This window comes from Octopus sinensis, linkage group LG2 (genome assembly GCF_006345805.1).
Source record: "Octopus sinensis linkage group LG2, ASM634580v1, whole genome shotgun sequence".
Taxonomy (NCBI): domain Eukaryota; kingdom Metazoa; phylum Mollusca; class Cephalopoda; order Octopoda; family Octopodidae; genus Octopus; species Octopus sinensis.
The window spans coordinates 29,289,098-29,299,344 of record NC_042998.1 but is presented as its reverse complement, the minus strand read 5'-3'; the positions used below and the strand labels follow the sequence as shown (position 1 = coordinate 29,299,344).

General features: G+C 35.7%; 1 long non-coding RNA gene across 1 annotated transcript; it reads right to left on the bottom strand.

Moving 5' to 3' along the window:
- Window positions 1-3,487: 3,487 nt before the first annotated feature.
- On the bottom strand, window positions 3,488-8,665 carry LOC118762256. Its single transcript, XR_004998010.1, has 3 exons — window positions 8,656-8,665; window positions 6,399-6,404; window positions 3,488-3,588 (listed from the first exon to the last, which is right to left on the bottom strand). It is a non-coding gene; the product is annotated as an uncharacterized LOC118762256 (long non-coding RNA).
- Window positions 8,666-10,247: the final 1,582 nt, after the last annotated feature.

Genomic DNA, 10,247 nt, shown 5'->3' with positions numbered 1-10,247 from the left:
ACGTATTTAATCGACCCCCGAAAGGATGAAAGGCAAAGTTGACCCCAGCAGAATTTGAACTCAGAACGTAGCGGCAGACGAAATTTCGCCCGGTGTGCTAACGTTTCTGCCAGCTCGCCGCCTCGGGGATACATATTATCACCATGGTGATAACATGTTCATACATATTATCCTCGATTCTTACTTCAAGGGAGAAAAGAGCCATCGAAACAGCAAAAGTGCATCCTCGAAGTTACTGGATATTCCGGAATTTTTCTTCAATCAATCCCTACTGCCTTAAAACTGGAAAGAGAAATAACACAAGGTACATTCAACTACATTCAGTTTTAATTCTATACAAACACACATACTTTCACACAACGCCTCTCCCATACACCACACACCGCATACATTCATGCATAAGTACGTACATACATATATACATAACATAAACGTATGTATGCATCCATGTATGTGTGTATGTATACATGTATGTATGTATATATGTATGTATATATGTATGTCTATGTGTATGCATGTATATCTCATCTACTTTTTGATTATTATAAATCTTCCACTGAGGAGGGAACCGGTTTCCAACAAAGATACATCTTTGGGATGTAGTTAACAGAGACAAATTCATATTTCGAACTTGAGAAAAGCCTTGCATATTTTTACTGTTTCACTCACAGACTGCACATGTAATGTACGAATTAACCGGTCGATTTCTCTTTCTGAAAATCCCAGTTTATCCAGATTATTCTTTAAGCATTTGCTAACAAAACCTAGTATTCCAATTATTATTGGTATGAATATGAATTCATAGTCGGGATATAGGAGCTGGAGGTTTCGAAGCGGTTGTCCATAGATATCCTCTTTTTCTTTTATTTCAAGATTTCTTGCCAATAGAGAAAGAGCCGGTTTCTCACCTAGGTTCAATACTTCTTCACTGGAAGTTCAACAACATCAATAGGGCATGTTTGTATGTATGTATACATGCAGATTTGTATGTTTTGTTATATGTCTGTCGAATGGATGGATGAAGCTTTGTATATATGTATGTACATTCTAGCAAACATTGAAAGTAAAATATATTTTAGGGAAGAACGGTTAAAGGTAACATTTTACAATGATTAATGATGACGTAGATGAAGAATTGTGTTAGGAAGATTACTTAAGAGAGAAATAGAAAGGCAAGGAAAGTGAGTGAAGGAGAGAGAGAGAGAGAGAGAGAGAGAGAGAGTATGTGTGTGTGTGTGTGTGTGTGTTGTGTGTGTGGAAGGGATAATGGACCAGAAAACGAAAATAAAAAGCGAAGCATACTCATTATTAGTATAAACGCATAAAATAGAAAAAGGAGAATAGTTTTATTTTTCAATCAAATGTCATTAAATTATTTCCTGAAATACATAACTTATAATAAAACCAGAAAATAAGCGAAAATAAAACAATCATGCCAGAATACAAGAAAATCAGATTTTATTCATTTATTTTTTATTGTATTCATTGTGGTACAGAGTGTTGTTTTCAGACAGCCTATCATTTCTCTTAGTATTCGTTATTGTTATACAAAGCACAAGTTCACACCAATACAATAGAATCAAATTAAAACAAACAAACAAGACACAATACGTGTAATCATTATAAATAATATTATGATTATCATTGATCTCTTATTATGGCCGCAGGTCAACAATTTTATAGGGAAGGAAATTGAGATTTTGTTATGGTCGTTCGTTTGAAAAAGGTGTTGGAAGAATAAATGAAAAGAATTCTCTTCAACCGGGAATCGAACTAATTGTTTTTGTTCTTTTATAGTAAATACTATGTGTGAATATCAAAACCCGGGTGTTGGTGCTTAAAAATAATAACATTTCGTGTATTTCCCAAATAAGTTTACCACACTTTTTACTAATTAGCCATCACCTATAATATTAAAGTAACAGTTACTTTTAATCTATATTATGCACCTAATTAGAAGGCGGCGAGCAAGCAGAAACGTTAGCACGCCGGGCGAAATGCTTTGCGGTATTTCGTCTGCCGTTACGTTATCAGTTCAAATTCCGCCGGGGTCGACTTTGCCTTTCATCCTTTCGAAGTCGATAAATTAAGTACCAGTTACGCACTGGGGTCGATGTAATCGACTTAATCCGTTTGTCTGTCCTTGTTTGTCCCCTCTGTGTTTAGCTCCTTGTGGGTAGAAAATAAATAGGTATTTCGTCTGCCACTACGTTCTGAGTTCAAATTCCGCCGAGGTCGATTTTGCCTTTCATCCTTTCTGGGTCAGTGAATTAGGTACCGGTGAAACACTTGGCTCAATGTAATTGACTAGTTCCATCTCCCAAATTTGTGTCTATAGTAGAAAAGATTATGTACATATGTCCTTTTTTGTGGATGGTTCACTTAACAAATATATCACTTTGTCGTAAATGAAAAGGAGACAAATGAACAGAACATTTTTGTAACGATTTGGTCAGATATAATTTCTGTCCAGAAGACTCACAGTCAGTAACATTCCAACCATGCCCACCCTAACGTTTTCTTGACATACATTGGAATTCAGGGCTACATTTACCTAATGCTCTCTTTTCTTTCAAACAGCGGGATGTAGCGTAAGATAGGCTCGGGGCATAGACGAGTGAAATTGAAGGAACCATAGCATATGTATTGCCTAACATCCTTAAGGATGATGTTGTAGGTGAGGCAAGAATATTCAGCGAAATGTGATTTTAGCAGAAATTCTAAATTTCGAAAGTATGCTTGCAGGGTAAAGAAGATTGAATTACATGTGATGCTGAAAGGAAAGCAGCAGCGATAACACAAGACATTTAGAGTGGGAGAGGAGAGAAAATAAAGAAAACTATATCATTTTACAAGGAAATCGAAGAACATTCTGTAACAACGGCAGCAAATGACTGTTTGGGGTTTTGTTGCGAACATTCATTATGTTGGTTTTTAATACGTTTAACATGTTGCTGAGTGAAATTTGCTGCTTCGATTGCAAATATGTAGATTATTATTATTATAACAATAAAACATATTGTTTCTTTGGCTGATGCATCGGATAACTTGTGCTAAATGATGTTGTTTTGATAGCTAACATAATGACACCTTGAGCAGAATTGCAATTTCCTTTCCATTATACAGATATAACTAAAAGCATGGTTTATCACGCCGTTCTTGCTAGAACCAAGAAGCTGGGAGTCAGTGACGAACGTCAGAATAAAATTACGAATGTATAAGGTGCGAAAATAGAATAAATACATATATTTTGAACGGTGTATATTAACGAATATTAGTTTTGCTGAGATAAGATGCATTTCAATATTTCAGCATGGTTTGCTATTTGAAGGCGTAAGGAATGCATTGTAAATTATTGTGATATGTTCATTTCTATGAAATTAAGATATCTGGAATAGACTGCACTGAAATCGTTCAAGAAGTTGCCGGGAACCCCGTGAAGAGTTCTCTCTTCTTCGTAAAGGACCGCGTCCGTGAAATCGGAGCGTCCGGAGATACGGATATGGTGCCTGTAGAGCGCCGCGTCTCAGGCAGCGTCCGGTGCGCTCTCGGAGGCCCTGGAAAATCCGGGTCCGTAACGATTCACAGCTCCCGAGTCGGTCCAATTGGCGGTCCATTAGCATGGCCGCAGCTCTGAGCTGAAACTAGAGAGAAAAAAAAATAAAGATATTTTCAACGGATGATTTCTATCCTGGAAAATAATTGATGAAGTTGATTTTCAACTGTAAAAAAACACAAATGGAACAACCTGTATATGAAAACGTGTTCGGTTATCTGTTATTACTACATATCTTTCGTGTTATGCTTTTAGATACTTAATCTAGTATGAGAGGTTACAAAATTCTCTGCAATTATTATTAGGTAACTTCAAACAATGCTGTCTTTGAATTGGTTCAAATAATGAAGGCCGAGTGCAGATATATCAGTTCCAAATGGAATTTGTGCTCAGCAAATAGTGTAACTGTACGGACGAAAGATTTCATATCAGTTTATTTACTGGTCCGTTTCCATGACTTAATTTAATTAACAATTAATACCCCTACAAATATCAACGTACAATTCTCTCTATATATAAAAATGCTTGTAGCTAAATATAGTCTAACTATATATAGTGTATGTAGCTAACTCTCAGTATATATAGAATATGCATATGTGAAGACGGCCAGCTGGCAGAAACGTTAGCACGCCGGGCGAATGCGTAGCCGTATTTCGTCTGTCGTTACGTTCTGAGTTCAAATTCCGCTGAGGTCGACTTTGCCTTTCATCCTTTCGGGGTCGGTAAATAAAGTACCAGTTACGCACTGGGGTCGATGTAATCGACTTAATCCGTTTGTCTGTCCTTGTTTGTCCCCTTTATGTTTAGCCCCTTGTGAGCAATAATGACATATATATATATAGAATATGTATATGTATTAACCAGTCTTAATAGCTCAACGAGTGAAGGCTATAATGTTTCTCATGAGTTGTAATGGTCAGGATTCTTCCTCGCTTGCATTGTCAAACATCAATGCTAAGCTATCCGTTAAGATTTTCTTAACAAACGTATTTAATGTCATATTCTCTTTTTACTCTTTCACGCTTTTACTTGTTTCAGTCATGTGACTGTGGCCATTCTGGAGCACCGCCTTTAGTCGAGCAAATCGACCCCAGGACTTATTCTTCGTATCGGTCTCTTTTGCCGAACCGCTAAGTTACGGGGACGTAAACACACCGGCATCGGTTCTCAAGCGATATTGGGGGGACAAACACAGACACACAAATACTCACACACATACGCACACACACACACACCACACACACACACACACACACACACACACACACACACACATATATATATATATATATACGACGGGCTCGTTTCAGTTTCCATCTACCAAATCCACTCACAAGGCTTTGGTCGGCCCGAGGCTATAGTAGAAGATACTTGCCCAAGATGCCACGTAGTGGGACTGAACCCGGAACCATGTGGTTCGTAAGCAAGCTACTTACCACAAAGCCAATCCTACGCCTATAAATTGATTATTTCTAATGTTAAATAAGTATTGAATCTCATTAAACTAACCTGTTGTCTCCGATAAAAGTCTCCTCTCAAAAAGTCCTCTTATAATGATTTTACAGAGGAATATAACAAATGTGTGGCTGTTGAATCTGAAAGAAGTAGTTGTGCTTTGGTTGAGCACAGTATGGTGGCACGAGAAAACGGAAGTGTAAACATCAATTAGAAGAGCGAAGTCATCGACAGAATTATCACTGCCACTACGAACAACAGAAAATGCCTGAACAATAGAGTAAAAATAAGGCAATTAGTGAGAAAATGTAAATGTTAATATTTGCAAACCCTACAGCATAAAAAGAAAAAAGGTAAAACATGTCACTAAAGCGCTGAACGAAACAAGTACCACCTGCATCGTAAACAATTAGAATAAAACAGAAAACATTCAACAGCGACAATGGCGGCGGCAGAAATAACGACAATCGTGAAGAAAATATTCATTGCACCAACAATAACAAAATTAATTATGACATCGGGAAATGTGGTTCATTTGACTTTGTAACTCTTCGGTTCAAAACATATAAGGCTATTGAAGCCTGGGGTGTTAGTGGCTACAGAAGATGAGCTGCAGCGTTCATTAAGAAACACAGCCATTGTTGGTACACAAACAAACTGTCGGCTGCCTGCGAAATGTCAAGATCAAAATCATTATTTTTTTTTATTTTTACATTGGAAAATGAACAAAACGTTAGCATGCAGATAAGTGTTTGAAAAGGTGCTCAGAGTGCCATGTGAAATATCAGAAAACAGAGATGGTATGTTCTGAAGTGAGAAGGAAATGAAAACGTATATTACTATCTTATGTGTTTGGGAGGACGTTTACCTAATTTCGACAACTATGGACACCGTTGCTCAACAAAATAATATTTCTTAGTGTACCACTAAATACTATCAGCGCATTCTGGTGGCAATAGTGAAGCAACAAGGGGGAGATAAAGATATTTCATTGCCAACCTAAAATAGTTCAGAAACTCAATTTGAGCTTTATGTATTAATTCCACCAGGAAAATGATTAATTTACCGGACTAGTACCATGTTGACTGTGTCTAAAGCATGATGGCAGCAGAACACTAACCTGCTTCATCTGTAGCGGAAATAATTATCTCAGGGGTTTCACCCGAATGCAACAGATTAACAAAAAAAAAAAAAAAAAAGACGAAAAGCCTTGGTTTCTGATTTCAGCAACGAATCCCCATCAGCAACAGAATCAATATTAACGGAAACAAAGCAAAACTGAAAGAGTAGTTAAAACAAATTATTGAAAGCACAATCTCCCCTGCGTTACGCAACCAAAGAATATTGTGAATAGCACTTACGAGAAAAAAGAAAACGAAACATGAACCTCTCACTATAAGCTGTTACTTTTGTCTTCGTTAAATACCTTGGTTGGCAAAGTTGATGTGGAGATTTCTCTACGACCGAGCAAGTTACTAAAATCTGAAAAGTGGTTAGCCTAAAGTCTCGAATGTGTAGCTTTATGATGTATGATAATAAACAACAGTATGCCTCCTAGAACCTATTCTGAAAGGTTATTAGTTTATGTGAATCGAGGAAGCCAATGTACAAATATCATAGATACATAAAGCCAACAAATATCTAGAAACGGACGTAAGTACCGGAAGCCGAATTTGTCATCCCGGCAGCGATTGACGTACACCTTATACATTAAGGAAGAATATCAGGAGAAACCTATTTGGTTTTTTTTTTTTCAAAAAGAAAATAGCACCAAAGAACAAGAGAATGAAGAAAGAACTTGTAGATTGACTCGAAGAAGTTTGTTTAGGGAAGCTATGCTATGAGGAACACAAACAAGCAAAATGTGCCGCGAAAATTACTTCGATGCTAAATAAAGTGGTTCTTAGAAAATTTCTATTTGTAAATCTCACAACGGGAGATATTCAGCAACAGTACTTTAGAGTACATGGCGGTCCTGGTTTAGGATGAATGTTGCTGTAACTTAGCCCCAGGAGACATCGACTCCAGCTGGCTGTACCACACGATCTGTGTCCTTATATTTTCGAACAAGGGAATCAAGCACCCCTACTCAGCTCAAAACAATATCTGTGGCTCTGTTGTCAGAGCTAAGCTGCTTGACTTGTGATACGAAGGAAAGAAAAAATATTCTGTAACAATACTAGTGGAGACACAATGAGAGAAAAGAAAGGAATTATCTTTGATGAGCTTACCCTGACTTTTGGCGAAATCCAAAGGTACGAGAAAACCGATTCCTGTCGTTAAAAGAATTTCTAATTAAATTAATAATATTCACTACGTTGAATGCGTTGACATTAACTGGTACAATTGTTTCTTATGCAAATGAATTCCCTGAATAATTATCCATCCGGTTTTCTTCTTTAAATATGTTCAGTTACATTCTGACTTCAAATTCTGACAGAATAACATTAAACTTTCAAACTTACTTGAATATTATAAAAACCAGTGAACTCAACAACCAGCACAAAATTAAATCGACTCAACTTTTATCTTCATAATTCTTCTGGTGAAGTTAATTCTTATCTTTTTATATGTAAAGCTGAAGTTGTCTGTGTATGGCAGGTTTGGTAGCCTTCAACTAACACTATCTTATCCGAGACCCAGTGGCGCAAGTTGACCAAAATTGAGAGTATGATAAAAGAAGGCTTGCTCTTCATTCCGTAGAAGATAAAATTCGATTTTGACTGCTGTGTCGCCATTTTTAGGTGTATTTCAACCAGAAAAATCTTCACTTAAAGAGAATAACAAGCTACATAATGCATAATTTTAACTTTTCAAAAATTCCAATTCTAAAGGGTGGAAGCAAGCCCAAGCAACGCCGGGCGATACTGCGAGTTCATGTTAAAATTTGATCAAAAAAATTGCTCTTCAGTTGGACGTGATACATTATCCTTAAATACATACGTATATATATGTATATATATACACACACACACATAATATATATTATGTGTTTGTGTGCATGTGAGGTGGGGGGGTATAATTTCAAGGAATTTGTATAAAATAGCAGTTCCACTGAAAAGAAAGAGATATGCATCTGTAGAATTAAACATTTTAAAATTTTGACAAAATATATACATTCATATTTACATGTGTTAATACTTGTTTGTGGTGTGTGTGTGTAAGTATGAATGTATGTATTTATACATATATATATATATATATATATATATATATATAATATATGTAGGTCCCGGGTTGATTCGGGGTTAACCACAGTAATAAGGTACTCATACATAGCAGAGTAAAATTAATTTATTATAGAAGGAGCTTCTACAGGACTAGAACTGTTTCATTCAAGAGAAATCTTCAGGAAGCTAGTTAACAAGAATTGTATTGGCATTTATACTTTAGGCAGGTTTAAAGGGGTGTTGGTGGGGGACTTTTTGGGGGTAGGCTAGCGCAAGTATGATTTTTTGCGCTTGCCTACCCCAAAAATCCCCCACCAAACCCCTTTAAACCTGCCTAAATGTATAAATGCCAATACAATTCTTGTTAACTAGCTTCCTGAAGATTTCTCTGAATGAAACAGTTCTAGTCCTGTAGAAGCTCTTCTATATAATAAATATATTATATATATATAATATTATTAGAGACAAAACCACTATTTTGCAAAACAAACAAGGAAAGACTTATCAATACATAAAATTTTATGTATTGATTAAGTTCTTTCCTTGTTTGTTTTGCAAAATAGTGGTTTTGTCTCTAATATATTATATAATATTTTACTATTAAATTGGATTTAATCCTAAATCTGATTTTTTCCCTGTAAATTTGGATTTATCCCTAATATTTATAATATATATATATATATCTATATATATATATATACACTATATTATATATCTATTATACAGAGATCCATGATAGATCGTTAGCCACTACACACATTTTTTCTCTCCTTGTTTATCTCCTTGTTTTTTTCTGTGTCCCTTCTGTTGTAGAAGAGTGTAGACTCGAAGCGTAAAAAACTTTTTCTATTCCTGAGCGTTTTATACTAATACATCTGCTTCTTTTGTACACCACCTGTCTTCGTCTTCTATTTTTTCGTAAACTCTCCCTATATAGACACACACACACACATATATATATATATATATATATATATATATATATATATATATATTATATATATATATATGTAGTCCCGGGGTGATTCGGGGTTAACCACAGAAATAAGGTACTTAATACATAGCAGAGTAAAATTAATTTATTATATAGAAGGAGCTTCTACAGGACTAGAACGGTTTCATTCAAGAGAACTCTTCAGGAAGCTAGTTAACAAGAATTTATTGCATTTATACATTTAGGCAGGTTTATTAGGGTGGTGGTGGGGGAATTTTTGGGGGTAGGCATAGCGCAAAAAAATCATACTTGGGGAGTGGTGTCAAGGAGTCAGTGGTAAATTAGATAGAAGAATAAATAAAAGAATAAAAAAAGAATAAAATACAAAAATATAAGAAGAATAGAGTTTTAGGTAAATAAGGAAATTCTCAACACACACACAATATACATACACACATACATACACACACAACCCATAATATATATATATATATTATATATATATACACACACACATATACATACATATATCTACATACTATATATATATATATATATATACATATACATACATACACATATGCATGCATATACATATCACACACACACATGTATATATACACACACGACCCACACATACACATACACACACATACACCATAATACATACACACACATACACACACATACACATACATACACACACACCCATATAATATATATATATACACACCACATATACATACATATATCTACATACATATATATATCTATTATATATACATATACATACATACACATATGCATGCATACATATACACACACACATGTATATATACACACACACGACCCACACAGACACATACAACACATACACATACATACCCATACACACACATACACACATACACATACATACACACACACACTCGTTCCGGCGACCGGATAAATCCATCAAACTACCCTCGCCGCCCCACATGGTACCTTAAAAGGAACTCCATCCCTTTCAAGACCAGTGGAAACTACTACAGAAGGCGCGTTCGTACACAGGAGGCCATACCTGCTTTGACCTTTGCATTTCGGAGAGCCTAGAGATCTTGTTCGCCAAAGGCCCTCTCCTTAACAAGATTTC